Below are 22,787 nucleotides of genomic sequence, written 5' to 3' on the forward strand. Positions count from 1 at the left end.
AACCTGGCCTCCCCTCTCCCATCGGGCAAAAGGTATAGAAGTGTGAAAAAGCACAACTCCAGATTCAGGGACTGTTTCTTCCCAGCTGTTATATTTAAGAGGGAGTTAGATGTGGCTAAAGGGATCAGGGGGTACGGAGAGAAGGCAGGTACAGGATACTGAGTTGGATGATCAGCCATGATCATATTGAATGGCGGTGCAGGCTCGAAGGGCCGAATGGCCTCTACTCCTGCACCTATTTTCCATGTTTCAGATTCAGATTCAGATTCAACTTTAATTGTCATTGTCAGTGTACAGTACAGAGACAACGAAATGCAGTAGTTTCTATGTTTCTATGTTATCAGGCAACTGAATCATCCTACCACAACCAGAGAGCTGTCCTGAACTACTATCTACCTCGACGGTGACCCTCGGACTATCTGTGATCGGACTTTACTGGACTTTGGCTTGCACTAAATATTATTCACATTATCCTGTGCCTGTACACTGTGGACGGCTCGATTATAATCATGTACAGTCTTGCTGCTGACTGGTTAATAATGGATGGGATTTATATAGCGCCTTTCTAATACTCAAGGCGCTTTACATCGCATTATTCATTCACTCCTCAGTCACACTCGGTGGTGGTAAGCTACTTCTGTAGCCACAGCTGCCCTGGGGCAGACTGACGGAAGCGTGGCTGCCAATCTGCGCCTACGGCCCCTCCGACCACCACCAATCACTCACACACACATTCACACACATTCACACACAGGCAAAGGTGGGTGAAGTGTCTTGCCCAAGGACACAACGACAGTATGCACTCCAAGCGGGATTCGAACCGGCTACCTTCCCGGTTGCCAGCCGAACACTTAGCCCATTGTGCCATCTGTCGTCCCAATTTAGCACGGTACCTCATTGGAGATAGACAAAAGTGCTGGAGAAACTCAGCGGGTGCAGCAGCATCTATGGAGCGAAGGAAATAGGTGACGTTTCGGGCCGAAACCCGGAAGGGTTTCGTCCCGAAACATTACCTATTTCCTTCAGTCTGAAGAAGGGTTTCAGCCCGAAATGTTGCCTATTTCCTTCGCTCCATAGATGCTGCTGCACCCGCTGAGTTTCTCCAGCACTTTTGTCTACCTTCGATTTTCCAGCATCTGCAGTTCCTTCTTAAACACCTCATTGGTGACCCTTGGACTATCTTTGATCGGACTTTACTGGCTTTACCTTGCACTGAACGTTATTCCCTTATCCTGTATTTGTACGCTGCGAACGGCTCGATTGTAATCATGTACTGTCTTTCCGCTGACTGGTTAGCACGCAACAAAAGCTTTTCACTGTACCTCGGTCGATGTGACTATTCTAGTTTAGTTTAGAGATACAGCACGGAAACAGGCCCTTCGGCCTGCCCTGACCAGCGATCCCCACTCATTAGCCATGATCATATTGAATGGCGGTGCAGGCTCGAAGGGCCGAATGGCCTACTCCTGCACCTATTTTCTATGTTTCTATTAACACTATCCTACACCCACTAGGGACATTTTTTACATTTTTACCAAGCCAATTAACCTACAAACCTGTACATCTTTGCAATAGACAATAGATAATAGGTGCAGGAGTAGGCCATTCGGCCCTTCGAGCCAGCACCGCCATTCAATGTGATCATGGCTGATCATCCCCAATCCGTACCCCGTTCCTGCCTTCTCCCCATATCCCCTGACTCCGCTATTTTTAAGAGCCCTCTTGAAAGCATCCAGAGAACCCGCCACCACCGCCCTCTGTGGCAGAGAATCCCACAGACTCACCACTCTCTGTGGGGGAAAAAGTGTTTCCTCGTCTCTGTTCTAAATGGCATACCCCTTATTCTTAAAGAGGATGTGGGAGGAAACCGAAGATCTCGGAGAAAACCCACGCAGGTCACGGGGAGAACGTACAAACTCCGTACAGACAGCGCCCGTAATTGGGATCGAACCCGGGTCTCCGGCGCTGCATTCGCTGTAAGGCAGCAACTCTAATGCTGCGCCACCGTGACTGCCTAAATAAACTAAACTGAAAGTGAAAGTGACCAGGCATCGTAGCGTTGTGCCTTGTTGGGCGGTGAACGATCTTGGCTCCATGCCATTGTGGATGAAATGGGTTCCTCAGCCCTGCGCACACTCGGGGAGGTCGAGACTCGTTTCCAAAGTTACTTTGTTACAAGGGATGAAAACAGGCTTTTAATGTATAAATAATTAAATAAAATTCGCCAGTGATCACAGGATAAGTGGACATAGTGCCCAGGTCGTGCTGATGCTGAGATGGTGACGTAAGTGTATGATTTATTCGTGGTGTCTCCTGTTGTGTTACTGGGTGAACAAGACACTGGATGCTGGTCTGTGACGAATTGGAATCTGTGGTGTACTGGAAGGATGGGTTAAATGCAAAACATTGCCACTGAGATATCGTTGTTCAATGGAAGATGGATGCAAAATAGCCAGAGTAACTCAGCGGGTCAATAGGTGCAGGAGTAGGCCGACAGATGGCACAATGGGCTAAGTGTTCGGCTAGCAACCGGAAGGTAGCCGGTTCGAATCCCGCTTGGAGTGCATACTGTCGTTGTGTCCTTGGGCAAGACACTTCACCCACCTTTGCCTGTGTGTGAATGTGTGTGAATGTGTGTGAGTGATTGGTGGTGGTCGGAGGGGCCGTAGGCGCAGATTGGCAGCCACGCTTCCGTCAGTCTGCCCCAGGGCAGCTGTGGCTACAGAAGTAGCTTACCACCACCGAGTGTGACTGAGGAGTGAATGAATAATGCGATGTAAAGCGCCTTGAGTATTAGAAAGGCGCTATATAAATCCCATCCATTATTATTATTATTCAGCCCTTCGAGCCAGCACCGCCATTCAATGTGATCATGGGACAGGCAGCATCTCTGGAGAGAAGGAAAGGGCCGAGACCCTTCTTCAGACTAGCCAGGGAAAAGAGAAACAAGAGATATACATGATGATGTAGAGAGATAAAGAACAATGCAAAAACGTAACAATGTTGAACTAAACAGGCCATTGTTAGCTGTTGGGTGATAACGAGAAGCTGGTGCGACTTGGGTTGGGGGAGGGATGGGGAGAGAGGGAATGCTGGGGTTACTTGGTTAGATAAATCAATATTCATACCACTGGGCTGTAAGCTGCCCAGGCGAAATATGAGATGCTGTTCCTCCCGATTTGCGTTGAGCCTCACTCTGACAATGGAGGAGACCTTCTGTGAAATCTCCTGTAGGAGTTAAATGTTTCTTTTAGATCGAGATGACCTTCACACAGCCAGTATTTATATTCTGTAACTATTGGCATTTGAAACAATGGGGATCTATCTGCAACTGTGATAACAGAAAGTGCCATAGCAACATCAACGTTACTTGTGGGTGGCACAGAAGTGCCAGTGATCTGGGTTTCAATCCTGACTTTTGCTGCTGTCTGTGTGGAGTTTGCACGTTCACCTTGTGAACACGTGGGCTCTCCCCAGGTGATCTGGGTTCCTCCCCACATCAATAAATAAGCAGATAATGGGCTATTAATGTTCAGAGATTTGTTTCAGTTGAGTTTAATGGCCTGATGGCTGTGGGGAAGTAGTTATTCCTGAACCTGGTCGTTGCAGTCTTCAGGCTCCTGTACCTTCTACCTGAAGGTAGCGGGGAGATGAGTGTGTGGCCAGGATGGTGTGGGCCCTTGATGATACTGCCAGCCTTTTTGAGGCAGCGGCTACGATAGATCCCCTCGATGGTAGGGAGGTCAGAGCCAATGATGGACTGGGCAGTGTTTACTACTTTTTGTAGTCTTTTCCGCCCCTGGGCGCTCAAGTTCTTCCTGAAGACATTTCTCTTCATCTTAATCCTAAAGAGCCTAAGTGGCGCAGTGGTAGAATTGCCGCCTCAAGGGCCTGTCCCACTTTCACGACCTAATTCACAACCTTTTTTTACTCGTGGACATTTTTCATCGTGTTGAAAAAACGCCCCGACCTACTTGATGCCACGAGTACCTACAACTAGCATCACGGCCTGCTACGACCAAGCTACGAACTCGTGACGACCATGCTGCGAGTATGAGTCAAGGGCAAACTCGGCAAAGGTCGTGAAAGTGGGACAGGCCCTTAACGCAGCAGTTGACTGTACGAATAGAATAAGTTGAAACGCCTGCATATTTCATCCACACTGGTTTATATTACTGAGCATTTTTCCTGAGGGTATAAGTTCCAATTACCTGGATTGAGAAGGAGATCTGACATAAATTACCAGCTTATCATGTCTACCTGTAATGGCCACTGAAGTTTTACAGAAGTATTTTGAGGAGTGTGTTTTCTGTATCATAAATGTGATTAGCGAGTGGAGAGATAACATGAATTGCAACAGTTCTCTCTCAGAGCAGAATGGATAATATGACAAAAATGCTACACACCTTTCAATCCTGAAACTGCAGCTTTGCAATGAAGTGTTTTACAGGGACCCACATATTATATTTGAAAAGGGCTGTTCATCGCCTTGCGTGTCGGACGCATGCACCAAACACTTATCGTGTGCCGTTGAAGGCTGCAATACGAGTTTCGGTCTCCTAATTTGACGAGGGACATTCTTGCTATTGAGGGAGTGCAGCGTTGGTTCACCAGGTTAATTCCCAGGGTGAAAGAATGGATCGACTGGGCTTGTGTTCACTCGAATTTACAAGGATGAGAGGGGATCTTGTAGAAACATATAAAATCCTTAAGGCTAGATGCAGGATAAATGCTCCCCATGTTGGGGAAGTCCAGGACCAGGGGTCACACAGTTTAAGAATAAGGGGTCGGCCATTTAGGACTGAGATGAGGAATAACTTTTTCAGCCAGAGAGTTGTGAATCTGTGGAATTCTCTGCCAAAGAAGGCAGTGGAGGCCAATTCACTGGATGTATTCGAGAGAGTTAGATATAGCTCTTAGGGCTAACGGAATCAAGGGTGGGAAATGCAGGAACGGGGTACTGATTCTTGCTGATCAGCCATGATCATATTTAAGAAAGAACTGCAGATGATCTTATTGAATGGCGGTGCTGGCTCGAAGGGCTGAATGGCCCATCACTGCACCTATTGTCTATGTTTCTACGAACACTCACTCTCTGGGAGAAGTTATTGGTTGGAAAGAGTCAATGGTTTACAGACTGAGCAGAAGCCGCAAGTCAACTCTGCACTTGCCGCTCAGTGAAGGCAGTCGGCAACTAAAACCAAGCGGCATTCAGCAAGTCTAGATACAAGGAACCACAGAGCCTGGTGTACAATTAAAAAAAAAAAGACACAAAGTGCTGGAGTAACTCAGCGGGCCAGGCAGCATCTTTGGAGGACATGGATAAGCGACATTTCGGGTCGGGACCCTTCTTCAGACTGATTTTGGTGGGGAGAGAGAGCTGGAAGAGAGGTGGGGGGTGGGACAAAGTCTGGGAAGAGATAGGTGGATATTTGTGCGGGGGGGGAGGGGGGCCAGAGATGAACAGACAAACAGTAAAAGTGGTCGTATAAGTATATGTAGACCCATTTCTCTCTTTTCCCTTCCTACCTCCCCCTCCCATCTATATTCCTTCCCCTGTCTTCCCATTTCCTGCCTTTTCTATCCTTATCTCACACTTGTTATCTTTTTAGTTCTGGCCTTTGTCCAGCCATCTGCTAATCAAAGACCCCCACACCCTCCCCCCCCACTCTTGCCTATATCCAGCTTCTTCAGACCCAAAGTGTTGCCTATCCACGTTCTCCAGAGATGCTCCCTGCCCCGCTGAGTTACTCCTGTTCTCTGGATACTTTCAAGAGAGAGCTAGATAGGGCTCTAAAGATAGCGGAGTCAGGGGGATATGGGGAGAAGGCAGGAACGGGGTACTGATTGGGGTTGATCAGCCGTGATCGCATTGAATGGCGGTGCTGGCTCAAAGGGCCGAATGGCCTACTCCTGCACCTATTGACTATTGTTTTTGTAAACGGCATCCGCCAGCCTTTGTTCCACCTCATCTCTCTTCCAACTTTATCCATGACTACAATCTGTCTGACAAAGGATCCCCACCCGGAATGTCACCTGTTCTGGTTCTCCAGAGATGCTGCTTGTCCCACTGAGTTACTCCAGTACAATGTATCCTTTTTGAGGAGGGGGGGGGTGGGGAACCAGCATCTGCAGTTCCTAGTATAGAAACAAAAAACTGCAGATGCTGTATATTACCAAAGATTGCCACAAAGTCCTGGAGTAACTCAGCGGGTCAGGCAGCATCTCGGGAGAACAAGGATAGAAACATAGAAAATAGGTGCAGGAGTAGGCCATTCGGCCCTTCAAGCCTGCACCGCCATTCAATATGATCATGGCTGATCATCCAACTCAGTATCCTGTACCTGCCTTCTCTCCATATCCCCTGATCCCTTTAGCCACAACTAACTCCCTCTTAAATATAGCCAATGAACTGGCCTCAACTACCTTCTGTGGCAGAGAATTCCAGAGATTCACCACTCTCTGTGTGAAAAATGTTTTTCTCATCTCGGTCCTAAAAGATTTCCCCCTTATCCTTAAACTGTGTGACCCCTTGTTCTGGACTTCCCCAACATCGGGGCCTGTCCAACCCCTTAAGAATTTTGTTCAAAAAGGAACTGCAGATGCTGGAATATCGAAGGTACACAAAATTGCTGGGGAAACTCAGCGGGTGCAGCAGCATCTATGGAGCGAAGGAATTCTGAAGTCTGAAGAAGGGTTTCGGCCCGAAACGTCGCCTATTTCCTTCGCTCCATAGATGCTGCTGCACCCGCTGAGTTTCCCCAGCAATTTTGTGTACGCTTAAGAATTTTGTAAGTTTCTATAAGATGGTCTGAAGAAAGTCACCTATGCATGTTGTCCAGAGATACATGCCTGACCTGCCGAGTTACGCCAGCACTTTGTGTCTGTCTGTAGTTCCTTGTGTCTACAGGAACTAAATCCAAACCACATTCAGGAAATGCAAAAAAAAACGTGGACCTATTTTTTGGCTTTAACGGCAGTCGAACTTTTCATCTTTAGAAAGCAAAGAGGCGCAGGCCCGTGTGGTGCTAAAACACGCCACAGTTTGTTGATAGGCAGCGGGACTATATTCATGTTCGGCATCTTGAGTGGATTCCTTTTGCATCAGCTGTTGTGCGTTCAGCGGTTACTTCAGAGCGGTTGCGAAGCTCCATTTTTTTTTATGGGATTTTTTTTGGTGTAGTGTCCATTAGTGTTGAGGGAATGATGGCAGTGGTTGGAGTGCTGAGTCTCCAGCTACATCTGCACCCCGTCCCACCTGCATCTCCACCCTGTCCCACTGAGCGTGTAGATAGAGGCTCTATCTCCTACTCACTGGCCCTTTAAACACACAGGGGCTTCTCTCTCACTCCCTCTCCCCCCCCCCCCTCTCTCTCCCCCCCCCCTCCCTCCTCCTCCACCTCTCCCTCCCCTTCCCTCCTCTTCCCCTCCCTCCTCTTCCTCCCCAACCCCCTTCTAACTATCAATCTATCTATCTCTCATTCTCTCCCCCTCTCTCTTTCTCCCTCCCTCCCAACCCCCCTCTATCTCTCTCTCTCTCTCTATCTCCCTCTCGTTCTCTATCTCCTCTCTCTCTCTATCTCCTCCCTCTTTCTCTCTCTATCTCTATCTCCCTCCCCCCCTCTGTCTCTCTGAGCATTTTAACAACCCGAGGTCGGGGGGGGGGAGGGGAAAACCAAAGAAACCACACACACACACACACACACACACTCCCACCCACACACACACACCCACCCACACACACACACACACCCACCCACACACCCACCCACACACACCCACCCACACACCCACCCACACACACCCACACCCACACACACACACACACACACACACCCACACACACCCCACCCACACATCCACACATACACACACACACACACACACCCACCCACCCACCCACACACACCCACACACACACCCTCCCACACACACCCACCCACCCACCCACCCACACATACACACACACCCACACACCCACCCACACATACACACCCACACATACACCCACACACACCCACCCACACCCACACACACACACACACCCCCACCCACACACCCCCACCCACACCCACACACCCACCCACACCCACACACCCACACACACCGACACACCGTTGCAACAGCAGCCAAAGACAAGCCCTTGCACTCGCATCCAACCTAATAGTGGATTTGTGAAATTCCCCTTTCCCTATCCCCCCCCCCTCCCGCTCTGTAGTTGGGGAAAAGGAGTAGTTTGCTTTGGACTCTGTACGTGCACTGTGTGACAGGGATAATGGCCCCGCCAGCTGTTAGGAGGGGGTGGAGGGGAGGCGTTTTCAGGCTGAATAACTAAGCATATCACTGCTTCCTGCTTTCTGCTCTCAATTGTGGCTTTACGTTTACCCAGGGAGCCTACATGCTTTCAGCTTCCTTCCAATCCTTCATTTTGTAATCCTTTTTTTGTGGACTTGTAATATGTAAGTACGCTGTTACTCGCCTTTATTTTACCCAGCCTGTTTCTCTCTCGCCCTCTCCCTCTCGCCCTCTCTCACACACATCCACTGCAGGAAAGGGAAATTAGTGCTAAAACCTGTTTCACCGCTGCTTTCACTGAAACCACAGGCGATTTAAATGCTTGCCATGTTGAGTGCTGTTGTGTTTGTGTCTGTCAATGCTTTTATCTGCTGCAAACCTTCCAAGGCAGCTTTGTGTTTAAAAAAAAAAAACCCTGACATGTGAAAATCCCAGTTGCACTATTTAACGTGGAGTTTGAAGTCCTCTTTTATTTTGAAATAACATCGCCTCCAACATTTTGTTTTATTTGGGGTTTTACATCCCGAGGCTTTGCTTTTCTTAAAAAAAAAAGAGAAATGCCTTAGGAATGTGGACTTCTTTTGACCTGCTTGCTCCATTTGATAGGGGCCAATTTAGCATGGGGGTTTTTTTTTTGGGGGGGGGGGAATAATCTGCTAGTTTTCATGACCTTCCCGGGTACAACTGACGTGGGATGATGCCCTTGGTACAGTTTCAACTCCCCTCCAGTCTGCCCCCGGCTTAAAGAAATGAACTGTCAAAAGGGCAACACCAACAATGAAATAACTTTTTTATTTCTGGAATGTTACACAGCCATGTCTAACCCCGCAGGTCACTGCACGCTGCCTCTCACTGCAACGCTGGCTTGTTAGAAGTACACGGGGGCTGGATGCATGATTAAATTATCTTGCTAAATTATTGAAATTACCCCCACTTTGTTATTAGCCCTGGCTCCAATGGCCACAAGAGGCTTGCTGTTGTTTCACCATAAAATAAGGCAACGTGAAGGCAGTTTTTAACTGCAGAGATTACGCCTCGAGTATGTTGTGTGTTTATGAAATGCCTTCTGTGAGTAATCTAATGAGACAAAGGAAACTGAGACGGTCATATGCTTAAAACGCGTTGAACTATCATAGATCCGATCAAGCGAGAATCTTACCGGGCTTTGCCTGGGCTAATGATGAACTGTAATAGTTTTTCTCTGTGTGTGTGTGTGTGTGTGAGTGAGTGTCCCCGAGGTTACTGGTGTCGGCATGAGACGTTTCTTGCCGAAGCTGCTGCAAAAAAGGCAGTCAGAAAGATGACATTCTGCTCCCATTGTCAAAGGCTCCCCTCCTCCCTCTGCCCCCTCCCTCTGTCTCCCCCCTCTACTCCCCCCCCACTCTCTCCCCCCCTACTCTCTCCTCTCCCTCTCTCCCCCCCTTTCCCTCTCCCCCCCTTCCCTCCCTCCTCTTCCCCCTCCCTCTCTTCTCCCTCCCTCTCTCCCCCCTCTGCCCCCCCTCTGCCCCCCCCTCTGCCCCCCCTCTGCCCCCTCTCACCTCCCCCCCTCCTCTCCCCACCCCCTCTCCCCTCCCTCTCCTCTCCCCTCCCTCTCCCCTCCCTCTCTCTCCATGCTGGCTATAATCGCATGGAGAAGGCAGGAACATCCAAGCAGACTTGGTGCTTAGTCAGATAGAAAAACGAAGTGGCAGCACAAGCAGAAATGGGCCGGGTCAAGAGGGACCTCTACAGTGTCCTCAACACCCCCCCCCCCCCCCCGCAACGAATCCTTTGTCTGGAAGACAGTAACAGGGCATTCATCTGCTTCAAGGCTCCTGACAGACACACAATATGGAGATTAGGTCGGAGAAACCTACCACTGATACATTTTATTTAAAATGCCATTAATCCATTCAGAAAATGATGAGATTTTTACAGTCCCCGCCCCCCCCTTATAAATATATATTTTAATATATATATATATATATTGCACCAGAATGAGCTTCCTCTTCATTACACTTGGACTTCTGGTTTCCTTTTTAGCCACTAAGTTCCCATGGTGTTTCTGGAGCAGAGTGCAGGATTAAAAGAGTTACTCCCGAACTATTTAACATTACGAACGCAACCTCAGCAAAAAAAAAACCAGGCAAGCATAACTGGTGGTCAAGTAGCGGTTATACCCAGGCGGTTGAGGAATAGAAAAGTTTTTATTCGCTCGTCCTGCTGAGATAGTTTTGTTTTTTATAAATGGAAGAAAAAGTTGAGGCAACATGAACAGGGGCATGTTGTCTTATTTATGTCCTGTTCAGTTTATTGTCATGTGTACCGAGGTACAGTGAAAAGCTATTGTTTGCTATCCAGTCAGCAGAAAGACAATACATGATTACCATCGAGATATTTACAGTGTACAGACACATGATAAGGGAATGACGTTTAGTGCAAGGTAAAGCCAGTAAAGTCCGATCAAGGATAGTCCAAGGGTCACCAATGAGGTAGATAGTAGTTCCGTTCTGCTCTCTGATTGTGGTAGAATGGTTCAGTTGCCTGATAACAGCTGGGAAGAAACTGTCCCTGAATCTGGAGGTGTGCGTTCTCGCATATCTATACTTTTTGTCTGAAGAAGGGTTTCGACCCGAAACGTCGCCTATTTCCTTCGCTCCATAAATGCTGCTGCACCCGCTGAGTTTCTCCAGCATTTTTGTGTACCTTCGATTTTCCAGCATCTGCACAGTTCCTTCTTATATACTTTTTGCCTGATGGGAGAGGGGAGAAGGGGGAGTGGCCGGGGTGCGACTTGTCCTTGATGATGCTGCTGCATACGTCATTTATGGATTGTCCTGGGCGGTTTGCAGTTGGGTCTGTTTTTATTATTGTCACATGTGCCAAGGTACAGTGTAGAGCTTTGTTTTGGATTCTATTTTGCTGGTTACATATTCTGTTCTATTGTGCTGCTGCAAGTAAAGGGGCCTGACCCACTTTCACGACCTCTGCCGAGTTTGCCCTTGACTCATATTCGCAGCATGGTCATCACAAGGTCGTAGGTACTCGACTAGCATCAGGAGTCTAGTCTCTATGTGACCGAGTGAGATCTTCTTTGGGCGAACCACTTTTCACCCGCATCTGAAACAAATGACGGTCAATTGGTTTCTTGACCACTGTCAGTTGATTCTAATGAATGGTAGAATCCACCAGGGGAACCAGGGGAGAATAGGTTGAAGAGAAAGTTAGTGCAACCTCCCTGAGAGTTGGCATTGGCATTGGCACTATGGACTGTATGACTTCCTCCTACGTCAGAGGGAAACATTTTGGGAACAAATAGATGGGGAAAAGCACAGACTATAAAAAGTAGTAACCACTGCCCAGTCCATCATCGGCTCTGACCTCCCTACCATCGAGGGGACCTATCGCAGTCGCTGCCTCAAAAAGGCTGGCAGCATCATCAAGGACCCACACCATCCTGGCCACACACTCATCTCCCCACTACCTTCAGGTAGAAGGTACAGGAGCCTGAAGACTGCAACACCCAGGTTCAGAAACAGCTACTTCCCCACAGCCATCAGGCTATTGAACTCAACTCAAACAAAACTCTGAACATTAATAGCCCATTATCAGTTTATTTGCACTTTATCAGTTTATTTATTCATGTGTGTATATATTTATACAATGGTATATGGACACACTGATCTGTTCTGTATTCATGTCTACTATGTTCTGTTGTGCTGAAGCAAAGCAAGAATTTGGGACACATGACAATAAACTCTCTTGATTCAAACCCACATATATATATTATAGCAAGGATTTGTACAGGATGGATTACAGGATGGATAGGAGCGATTCAGAACAGCTGGAGATTACATGTGTAGGAAGGAACTGCAGATGCTGATTTAAACCGAAGAGAGACACAAAATGCTGGAGCAACAATGGGACAGGCAACATCTCTGGAGAGGAGGAATGGGTGGTGCTTCTGGTCGAGACCCTACGTCTGTGGTAGGGACTCGACCCGAAAAGTCACCCATTCCTTCTCTCCAGAGATGCTGCCTGTCCCACCGAGTTACTCAAGCTTTTTGTGTCTATCTTGGAAGTTACATGCATTCGGAAGACATTTCCTAAACCTCTAGTTCTCCCCCAGTATAATATATTTGGTTTGTGCAGGGTGGGACACAGTCTAACAGTCAATATAAGGGTTTAGCAAATATTATTAATAAAACATTGCAGTTGAGTTCAGTGAGTGCTGGAGGTAGTAACTGCAGAATCAACATAGATCAGTTTACAGCGGTGAATTTTAGATTAGTTTAAGTCTTGGAGATACAGTGTGGAAACAGGCCCTTCGGCCCACCGAGTCCATGCAATCACACTGTATGTTAGCACTATCCAACACACCAAGAAACCAATTAACCTACAAACCCACACATCTTTGGAGTGTGGGAGAAAACCGAACCTCCCGGAGAAAACGGAGGTCACAGGAAGAACGTATAAATTCCGTACAGACAGCTCCGATAGTTATGGCCGTGTCCCACGGTACGAGTTCATTCCAAGAGCTCTCCCGAGTTTAAAAAAAAATCAAACTCGTGGTAAGCACGGAGAATGAACGTGGCGGTACGTCGGAGCTCGGGGACGTCTCTTAGCGGCTCGTAACGCTAACGGCAGGCGCTCGGGAAGACTCGCTAACGGCAGGTAAGCACGGGAAGACTGGCGAAGATTTTTCAACATGATGAAAAATGTCCACGAGAGCCCCGAGTACCGACGAGCGGCCATTACCGTAAATCTCCGAGTTCGAATCAGGGCAAACTCGGGGAGAGCTCTTGGAATGAACTCGTACCGTGGGACAGGGCCAGGATCGAACCCAGGTCTCTGGCACCGTAAGGCAGCAACTCTTTAAAATCTTTCATCTTAAACCATGTCGACAAGGTACAATATGCTGGGGGGGGGAATGAATGGTATCCATTTGGTAAATCTCCCAAAGGTTTGCAGAATGAGGCAATTGAAGGGCAGAGGTAATGGATCCTGTTTATAGCTGTAAGGAAGAATAGATGAGGTGCTGCAGTTCACAGAGTCAGGTGTTGAATCAATAGATGCTCTTCAGCCGCTGGGAGAAGCTCTTCCCTTGCTGACAACTGTTGGAATTTGGAATTACGTGCGTGAAAATAACTGGAGTAACACTGCGGATCGGACAGCATCTCTGGAGAAAAGGAATAGGTGACATTTCGGGTCGAGACCTCTCTTCTTCTGACCGTTTGTGACCATAGTCTGAGGGTCTCCGAAAATTTTGTACACTCCCGTGCAGCATCTGTGGATAGAAACATAGAAAATAGGTGCAGCATCGCTGGAGAGAAGGAACGGGGATGTTTCAAGTCGAGACCCGTCTTCGAGATCAGTCTGAAGAAACATAGAAACATAGAAAATAGGTGCAGGAGTAGACCATTCGGCCCTTCGAGCCTGCACTGCCATTCAATATGATCATGGCTGATCATCCAACTCAGTATCCTGCATCTGCCTTCTCTCCATACCCCCTGATCCCTTTAGCCACAAGGGCCACATCTAACTCCCTCTTAAATATAGCCAATGAACTGTGGCCTCAACTACTTTCTGTGGCAGAGAATTCCACAGATTCACTACTCTCTGTGTGAAAAAATATTTCTCATCTCTGTCCTAAAAGATTTCCCCCTTATCCTTAAACTGTGACCCCTTGTTCTGGACTTCCCCAACATCGGGAACAATCTTCCTGTCCAACCCCTTAGGAATTTTGTAAGTTTCTATAAGATCCCCCCTCAATCTTCTAAATTCTAGCGAGTACAAGCCGAGTCTATCCAGTCGGAGAAAGAATGGGTTGAGCCTGAAGAAGGGTCTCGACCAGAAACGTCACACATTCCTTCTCTCCAGAGATGCAGCCTGTCCCGCTGAGTTACTCCAGCATTTTGTGTCTATCTTTGGTTTAAACCAGCATCTGTAGTTCCTTCCTGTACAGTCCCAATAACACCACCCCTGTCAACATAGTTATAACTTCATTCTCAGGGTCGGTCTCCAAGAAAGTGTTTGGTGATGCAACAGCAATCTGTTTATGAAACATTTAGTCCATTCACTTTTACAGCCAGGGTTAGGGTTGGGTAATTCCAACTGTGTGTTCACTCTTGGCAGATGACTCATGCCAATCAGGTTAAACTGGATTTAATAACTCTAATGGAATCCATATTAAGCTTTGCAATTTTTTTTTAATCTTCCCTGAAAAATCTATATTTTGTTCTTGATGTCATTAGCTATCTTTGTCCTTGGCGTCGTGGCTATCTTTAATGAAAGACACTGCAGATGCTGGTTTACACCGAAGATATTAATAGGCAATAGACAATAGGTGCAGGAGCAGGCCATTCGGCCCTTCGAGCCAGCACCACCATTCAATGTGATCATGGCTGATCATCCCCAATCAGTACCCCGTTCCTGCCTTCTCCCCATATCCCCTGACTCCGCTATTTTTAAGAGCCCTATCTAGCTCTCTCTCGAAAGTATCCAGAGAACCCGCCTCCACCGCCCTCTGAGGCAGAGAATTCCACAGACTCACCACTCTCTGTGAGAAAAAATATTGTCCCAGCTAATTGTACTTGAATCACATGACTTCAATTAACTAGTTCCAGCTGGTTACCTAATTACCCGAGAGACGAAGCTTTACATTAAATCACAATGAAGTTAAGAAAATTTAATTAAACAAATATATTTTTTAATGAAATCTCACTCACCAACTTTATGCTAATTTGTTGGGGGCAGGTGAGGGGATACCTGAAAAACTAAGGGGAATGAGCAGGGCAACATGGATAATGAATGTGTAAAGAGGAACTGCAGATGCTGGTTTATACCAAAGATAGACACAAAATGCTGGAGTAACACTTAATGCTGGAGTAACACTTAACACTTAACACAACAACTTAAAGCCGCGGTCTCCGGTGAGGAAGAGCCGATCCTGGACTGACTCTGGACTCTGGTCCTGATCACGGGGGGGAAATGGAGGAGGACTGGCCAAATTTTGTGCCTTCCACCACAGTGATGAATGCTGTGGTGGATGTTTGTGTTACAGTTTTATTGTGGTTGTGTGTTCTTTATTATTGTATCGCTGCAGACAACCCAAATTTCCACCAGCCTGGCTGTGTGGCAATAAATTATATCTAATCTAATCTAACTCAGCGGGTCAGACAGCATCTCTGGAAAAAAAGAATAAGTGACTATTCGGGTCTGAAACAGGATTCCAACCAAAAAAAAAGCAACCTGTTCCTTCTCTCCAGAGATGCTGCCTGTCCCGCTGAGTTACTCCAGCATTTTGTATCTATCTTTAATGAAAGGCAAAGGTAGACAAAAATGCTGGAGAAACTCAGCGGGTGCAGCAGCATCCATGGAGTGAAGGAAATAGGCAACGTTTCGGGCCGAAACCCTTCTTCAGATGAATTTTGAATTAATTAATTAATGAAAGGCACTTTGGTTCCTATGTTTGTAAGACGCATCTCACAAGTTCACTCTCAGAGTCATAGAGCATTGAAAGTGGCCCCTCAGCCCAACTTGTCCATGCCTATCAAAATGTAGAACCTTGTTTAAGAAAGAACTGCAGATGCTGGAAAAATTGAAGGGAAACACAATATGCTGGAGAAACTCAGCGGGCGAGGCAGCATCTATGGAGAGAAGGAATAGGCGATGTTTCGGGTCGAGACCCTTCCGCTGAGAAGGGCTGGTTGGTAGCTCGATTCATCTGTCCTCAATGTGCAGGTGAGTGGTCGAATCTGAGTGTGAAATGCCACGTCTGCCTGACACAAAGATTTTAACTCTTGACCAAAGAGAATTTTAATCCAGTCGAGAAAACTGTTCAGCTTTAGAGATGATCAGAACATTGATTCATATGTAGCGTAGGGAGTCTCTTATTGTTACAAAGAAAGACAAAAAGCGCTGGAGTAACTCAGCGGGTCAGGCAGCATCTCTCGAAGACATGGATAGGCAACATTTTGGATCGCTGTTCTAATATTCGATGCACATTCTACCTGTGGTCGCGAAGGCTTATTCCGGATGCTCCGGTTTCCTCCCACATCCCAAAGCAATTTCGGGTGGGGACCCCCCCCCCCTTCAGATTCAATTGGTAACATTTTGGATGGGGAACCTTCCTCAAATTTAATGGGGACATTTTGGGCTGGGACTCTTCTTCAGACTGGTGGATGGTGTTTCCAATATAGACCCTTCTCTTTCATTGTTAACGTTTGCTTGAAAGACTATTTTAGTCATAGACACACGAAATGGCAAAAGTGAAATGACTTGTTGTTGCAACAATCCGGGGAGCATTGGAAACCAGGAAGTTGTGTGAGAATATCAAAGATTTGACGAACTCTTCAGATGAAAACAAATGCAAAACATTGAAGAAATGTTGACTTTAGGAACAACAAGAGGCCATTCAGCCCCTCCAGACCTATCCCAACACTTCATCCAATCGTATGTGACCTGCAACAATTTCCTGCTTTTAATTCACATCCTGTGTTACAAACATATATTTTCTCAGTCACGAGAACTCCAGCTGGCCGTGTGTCATTTGTGTGAGATGAGCTTCCTAATTTAGTTTAGTTTAGAGACATAGTGCGGAAACAGGCCCATCGGCCCACCGAGTCCGTGCCGACCAGCGATCCCCGCACACTAGCACTCTCCCACACAATAGGGACAATTTACAATCACACCAAACCGATCAACCTACAAGTATGCACGTCTTTGAAGTGTGGGAGGAACCTGGAGATACTGTGTGTACCAAGCTGTATGTTAAATTTTAGATAGACACAAAACGCTGATGTAACTCAGCAGGTGAGGCAGCATCTCTGGAGAGAAGGAATGGGTGACGTTTTGGGTCGAGACCCTTCTTCAGTCTGAAGAAGGGTCTCGACCCGAAACGTCGCCCATTCCTTCTCTCCAGAGATGCTGCCTGTCCCGCTGAGTTACTCCAGCTTTTTGTGTCTATCTAAAGTCTCTAAAGCAGCCTCACCTGCTGCAGACCCGTGACATGACTGGACTCCCTCGTCTGTGGAGCTACTCTAGTAAACCCTCGTTGGTGTAAGAGGTTTGTCCATGTGCACTTAACCTGTTCCTGATCCAGTCACTGCCTGATCAGGTCTGTCAAATATTTGGGAGGTTAAATGGTCACTGTAAATAATCTCCAGTGTATGTAGACTGAAAGAGTTTAGTTTAGTTTATGATTGTCATGTGTACCCAGGTACGGTGAAAATCTTTTTTGTCTACTGCAGTTGTACAGGGCCTTGGAGAGACCACACCTGGAGTATTGCGTACAGTTTTGGTCTCCTAATCTGAGGAAAGACACTCTTGCCATAGAGGGAGTACAGAGAAGGTTCACCAGACTGATTCCTGGGATGGCAGGACTTTCATATGAAGAAAGACTGGATAGACTCGGCTTGTACTCGCTGGAATTTAGAAGGGGGGATCTTATAGAAACTTACAAAATTCTTAAGGGGTTGGACAGGCTAGATGCAGGAAGATTATTCCCGATGTTGGAGAAGTCCAGAACAAGGGGCCACAGTTTAAGGATAAGGAGGAGAATTTTTTTTTCACGCAGAGAGTGGTGAATCTGTGGAATTCTCTGCCACAGAAGGTAGTTGAGGCCACAGTTTATTGGCTATATTTAAGAGGGAGTTAGATGTGGCCCTTGTGGCTAAAGGGATCAGGGGGTATGGAGAGAAGGCAGGTACAGGATACTGAGTTGGATGATCAGCCATGATCATATTGAATGGCGATGCAGGCTCGAAGGGCCGAATGGCCTACTCCTGCACCTATTTTCTATGTTTTTATGTTGCGTGCTATCCGTTCAGCGAAGACTATACATGATTACAATCAAGCTATCCACAGTGTACAGATACAGGATAAAGGGAATTACATTTAGTGTAAGATAAAGTCCAGTAATGTCTGATTAAAGATAGTCAGAGGGACTCCAATGAGGTCAGGACTCGAGTTGGTGATAGGATATTCAGTTGCCTGATAACAGCTGGGAAGAAACTGTCTCTGAATCTGGTGGTACTCATTTTCAAACTTCAGTACCTCTTCTTCTTTCGTGTCCATCTTCCATGTTACAAATGTTGGCCTCGCTGCCATCGTCCGTCCTGAAAAGGACGCAAGCTTCCGCCGACAATCAGTGGGAGCCATCACTTGTTGCAATCGATGATGGTGGTAGCAGAATTAGCTCAGGATACTTCCAGTTTCCAGCCCCGCGATGTGGACGCTTCTGCTGTGGGGCCTCTGTACCTCTTGCCTGATGGGAGAAGGGGAAACCAGGATGAGACTGGGCCTTGATTGTGCTGCTGGCCTTGCCGAGGCAGCATGAAGTGCAGATGGAGTCAATGGAAAGGAGATTAGTTTGTGTGATGGCGTGGGCTATGTCCACAGCTCTCTGCAATTTCTAGGGGTCTTGTACGGAGCTGTTCCCAAACCATGCTGTCATCTATACCGATAAAATACTTTAGACAATAGACAATAGGTGCAGGAGTAGGCCATTCGGCCATTCGAGCCAGCACCGCCATTCAATGTGATCATCCCCAATCAGTACCCCGTTCCTGCCTTCTCCCCATATCCCCCGACTCCGCTATTTTTAAGAGCCCTATCTAGCTCTCTCTTGAAAACATCCAGAGAACCTGCCTCCACCAGACTCACCACTGAGGCAGAGAATTCCACAGACTCACCACTCTCTGTGAGAAAAAGTGTTTCCTCGTCTCCATTCTAAATGGCTTACTCCTTATTCTTAAACTGTGTGTGTGGCCCCTGGTTCTGAACTATCTGCAGCACACCTGTAGAAGTTCCATAGAGAAATGACGGATGCTGATGGGAAAGTGCAAGAGGATAGAAGGGATTGCTCTGAGAACTGGCATGGACTTGATGGGCTGAATGGCCGTCTTCCATATCCTGAGAAAGTATGAGATGTTAAATAACCAAAGTTGACCTCGGAACTTGATACATTTTAGTTTTTCACTCTCTTCCATTGAGATGGAACTTTTGATTCAAGGTTTGGATATCCTTGCAAGTGGAATTCTAAAATTTAACATGTGTAAAAAAAAAACTGCAGATGCTGGTTTAAATTGAAGGTAGACACAAAATGCTGGAGTAACTCAGCGGGTGAGGCAGCACCTCTGGAGAGAAGGAATGGGCGAATATTCGGTTCGAGACCCTTCTTCGGACTGATCAATGGGTGACGTTTCGGGCCGAGACCCATCTTCAGACTGAAGAAGGGTCTCGACCCAAAACGTCACCCATTCCTTCTCTCCATAGATGCTGCCTCACCTGCTGAGTTACATCAGCGTTTCGTGCCTACTAAAATTTAACATCCAGCTTGGGTATAGAGGGTTAAGAACTATATTCTGTACTCTATCTTCCCTTCGCTCCATAGATGCTGCCGCACCCGCTGAGTTTCTCCAGCATTTTTGTGTTCCCCTTTGCTCTATCCATTGTACTTGAGTTTGAACCGATCGTATCTATCTATCTATGGTGTATCTCATTTCTTTGGGTAACTTGCAAAAGAAAGCTGATGTGTGATGCACCTCCTTTCATGTCACCTGAGCTCAGGTGATCAGCTGCACCACTGTATCACCACTTAAAATTGCATCGTCAGTAAGCTTGCTCCGTGATGTAGAGTGTGAGCAGCCAGGTATCAGAGTTGCTGCATCAGATGTATTCGAAGAGGGGTGAATGGGGTTGCTGCCCAGAACCAAGGGGAACCCGGCAATTTGTGACCTGTGGTCGGGGATAGAAAGCTGGGGGAGAGGTGGGGGTAGGACAAAACCAGGCGGGTGAGAGGTGGATGACATTATACTTGCTTGTTTTGGCTTTCATCTTTCTAAACCCTGGAGACTATTGGGCATGATGCTCATACCCTCCTTGTTATTGCTTCAGTTCCAGCGGTGAGTGCAGAGAGAGTGTTTGTTTCTTGAGGACAGAGACTGAAATTCCACCCAGTGCCCCAGCTGTGTAGGTATACAAAGCAACACACTCTGGCTCCAGCTGTTTTCCCATAAAGTCCAACACACGAGTCACCTTGTTTAAGAAGGAACTGCAGATGCTGGAAAATCGAAGGTTGGCAAAATTGCTGGAGAAACTCAGCGGGTGAGGCAGCATCTATGGAGCGAAGGAAATAGGCAACGTTTCAGGTCGAAACGTTCCGAAGAAAGGTTTTGGCCTGAAACGTTGCCTATTTCCTTCGCTCCATAGATGCTGCCTCACTCGCTGAGTTTCCCCAGCAATTTTGTCTGCACACGATTCACCTTTCTGCCTTTCCTGCTGTATCTGTGGATTAAATTCCTTGTGTTTTGCCTGCAAGGATAGCAAACAAAAAAAAAAAGATTCTTCAAAGATTCAAGTATACTTTATAGGTAGACAAAAATGCTGGAGAAACTCAGCGGGTGAGGCAGCATCTCGAACCGAAACATCACCTATTCCATAGATGCTGTCTCACCTGCTGAGTTTCTCCAGCATTTTTGTCTACCTTCGATTTTTCCAGCATCTGCAGTTCTTTCTTAAACAAGTATACTTTATTGTCACATGTACCGAGGTACAGTGACATGTTTTGTTTTGTGTGCAGCAGACCTCACCTGAGCAGTACACAAGTGTCGCCAGGTTTTGACGCCGACATAGTTTCAAAAGTTCACCAAACAGTCCAATCTACTGTGTAACGAAGAACTGCAGATGCTGGTTTAAATCGAAGGTAGACACAAAATGCTGGAGTAACTCAGTGGGTGAGTCAGCATCTCTGGAGAGAAGGAATGGGCGATGTTTCAGGTAGATTCCTGGGATGTTAGGACTTTCATATGAAGAAAGACTGGATAAACTTGGCTTGTACTCGCTAGAATTTAGAAGATTGAGGGGGGATCTTATAGAAACTTACAAAATTCTTAAGGGGTTGGACAGGCTAGATGCAGGAAGATTGTTCCCGATGTTGGGGAAGTCCAGAACAAGGGGTCACAGTTTAAGGATAAGGGGGAAATCTTTTAGGACCGAGATGAGGAAAACATTTTTCCCACAGAGAGTGGTGAATCTCTGGAATTCTCTGCCACAGAAGGTAGTTGAGGCCAGTTCATTGGCTATATTTAAGAGGGAGTTAGATGTGGCCCTTGTGGCAAAAGGGATCAGGGGATATGGAGAGAAGGCAGGTACAGGATACTGAGTTGGATGATCAGCCATGATCATATTGAATGGCGGTGCAGGCTCGAAGGGCCGAATGGCCTACTCCTGCACCTATTTTCTATGTTTCTATGTTTCTTCAGACTGATCTCGAAGAAGGGTCTCGACTTGAAACATCCCCGTTCCTTCTCTCCAGCGATGCTGCCTCACCCGCTGAGTTACTCCAGCATTTTGTGTCTACCTTTGTAGTCCTATCTATTGCCTGCTGCCGTAAATGGCAGCGGCCCCCCTCGATCTATCGGGACCCCGTTCGTCCCTCATTGAATCCTTTTTACGCAGCAATTGTGATACCTGACTACTCACACTCTACATCAAGGGACCAGCTTACCGACGATGCAAATTTAAGTGGTGATGCAGTGGTGCAGCTGGTCCCTTAGCTCAGGGGACAGGAGAAGAGAAGCAAGACATCGTGGTTTGTGAGCAATGTTCCAAAATGATTTCCTTGGCAGGTGTTGAGGGGTTATCTTCCGGCATCAGTCCCCAGAAGCATCAACCCCAGACCTTCCTTCCGGCCAAATCTAGACAGTACAGTGGCCCAGCGGTAGAGTTGGCACCTCGCAGCGCCAGAGACCCGGGTTCGATCCTGACTACGGGTGCTGTCTCTGTGGAGTTTGCATGCACGTTCGCCCAGTGAACCCAAGGGCTTCTGCCCTTCCCTTCCACATCCCAAAGACCTGCAGGTTTGTGGATGAAGTGACCACTTCTCCCAACATGTTGGGCGCTGATGAGAACATGTTGGGCGCTGATGAGAAAGTGGAGTGACACAGAACCAGGAAGGAACTGCAGATGCTGGTTTAAACCGAAGATAGACACAAAAAGCCGGAGTAACTCAGCGGGACAGGCAGCATCTCTGGAGAGAAGGAATGGGCGACGTTTCGGGTCGAGACCCATCTTTGGACCTCCTCCTTCTTCTTCTTTGTGAGTAGGTGATGGTTGGGTTAGCATGGACTTGATGGGCCGAAGGGCCTATTTCCCCTGTTGCATCACAAATTGAAACTAGGTGGGATTGTGAGGAGGAAGGAGGATGTGAAGAGGCTTTGGGGATGGATACAGGCGAGCTGTTTGGTTAATAACAGGGCAGATCGAATATTATATGGAACAAAATGTGCAGGGAAAAAGTGTAAGACATTGAATTTTGAGGGAGACTGGGTAATGTTGTCCACAGGGATGCAGGTAGACCTTTCTCCGTGGATTGTCACCTTGTCGTGGTGGAGAAGCTTGTGTGGTCCTGAGATCCTGAGAGCGATGCCGTCTGGAGCTATGCTCCTGGTGGGACCACCCAAGGTCGAGGGGGAGGTCCCTGACAAAGAGCAGTCCAACCAAGACCTCAA

At 47.2% G+C, this 22,787-nt stretch overlaps 1 protein-coding gene across 1 annotated transcript in view; it reads left to right on the forward strand.

Annotated features, from left to right (window-relative positions):
* The first annotated feature begins 8,355 nt into the window (after nt 1-8,355).
* The window catches only part of LOC116967435 (methylcytosine dioxygenase tet3-like), a 79,812-nt gene continuing 65,380 nt past the window's right edge, over nt 8,356-22,787 (forward strand). Inside the window, exon 1 of the mRNA XM_033013992.1 lies at nt 8,356-8,459. The gene's annotated coding sequence lies outside the window, so the exon portion shown is untranslated. The remainder of the gene's footprint in view (nt 8,460-22,787) is intronic.

Source organism: Amblyraja radiata, chromosome 39 (genome assembly GCF_010909765.2).
Source record: "Amblyraja radiata isolate CabotCenter1 chromosome 39, sAmbRad1.1.pri, whole genome shotgun sequence".
In the NCBI taxonomy this organism is placed as follows: domain Eukaryota; kingdom Metazoa; phylum Chordata; class Chondrichthyes; order Rajiformes; family Rajidae; genus Amblyraja; species Amblyraja radiata.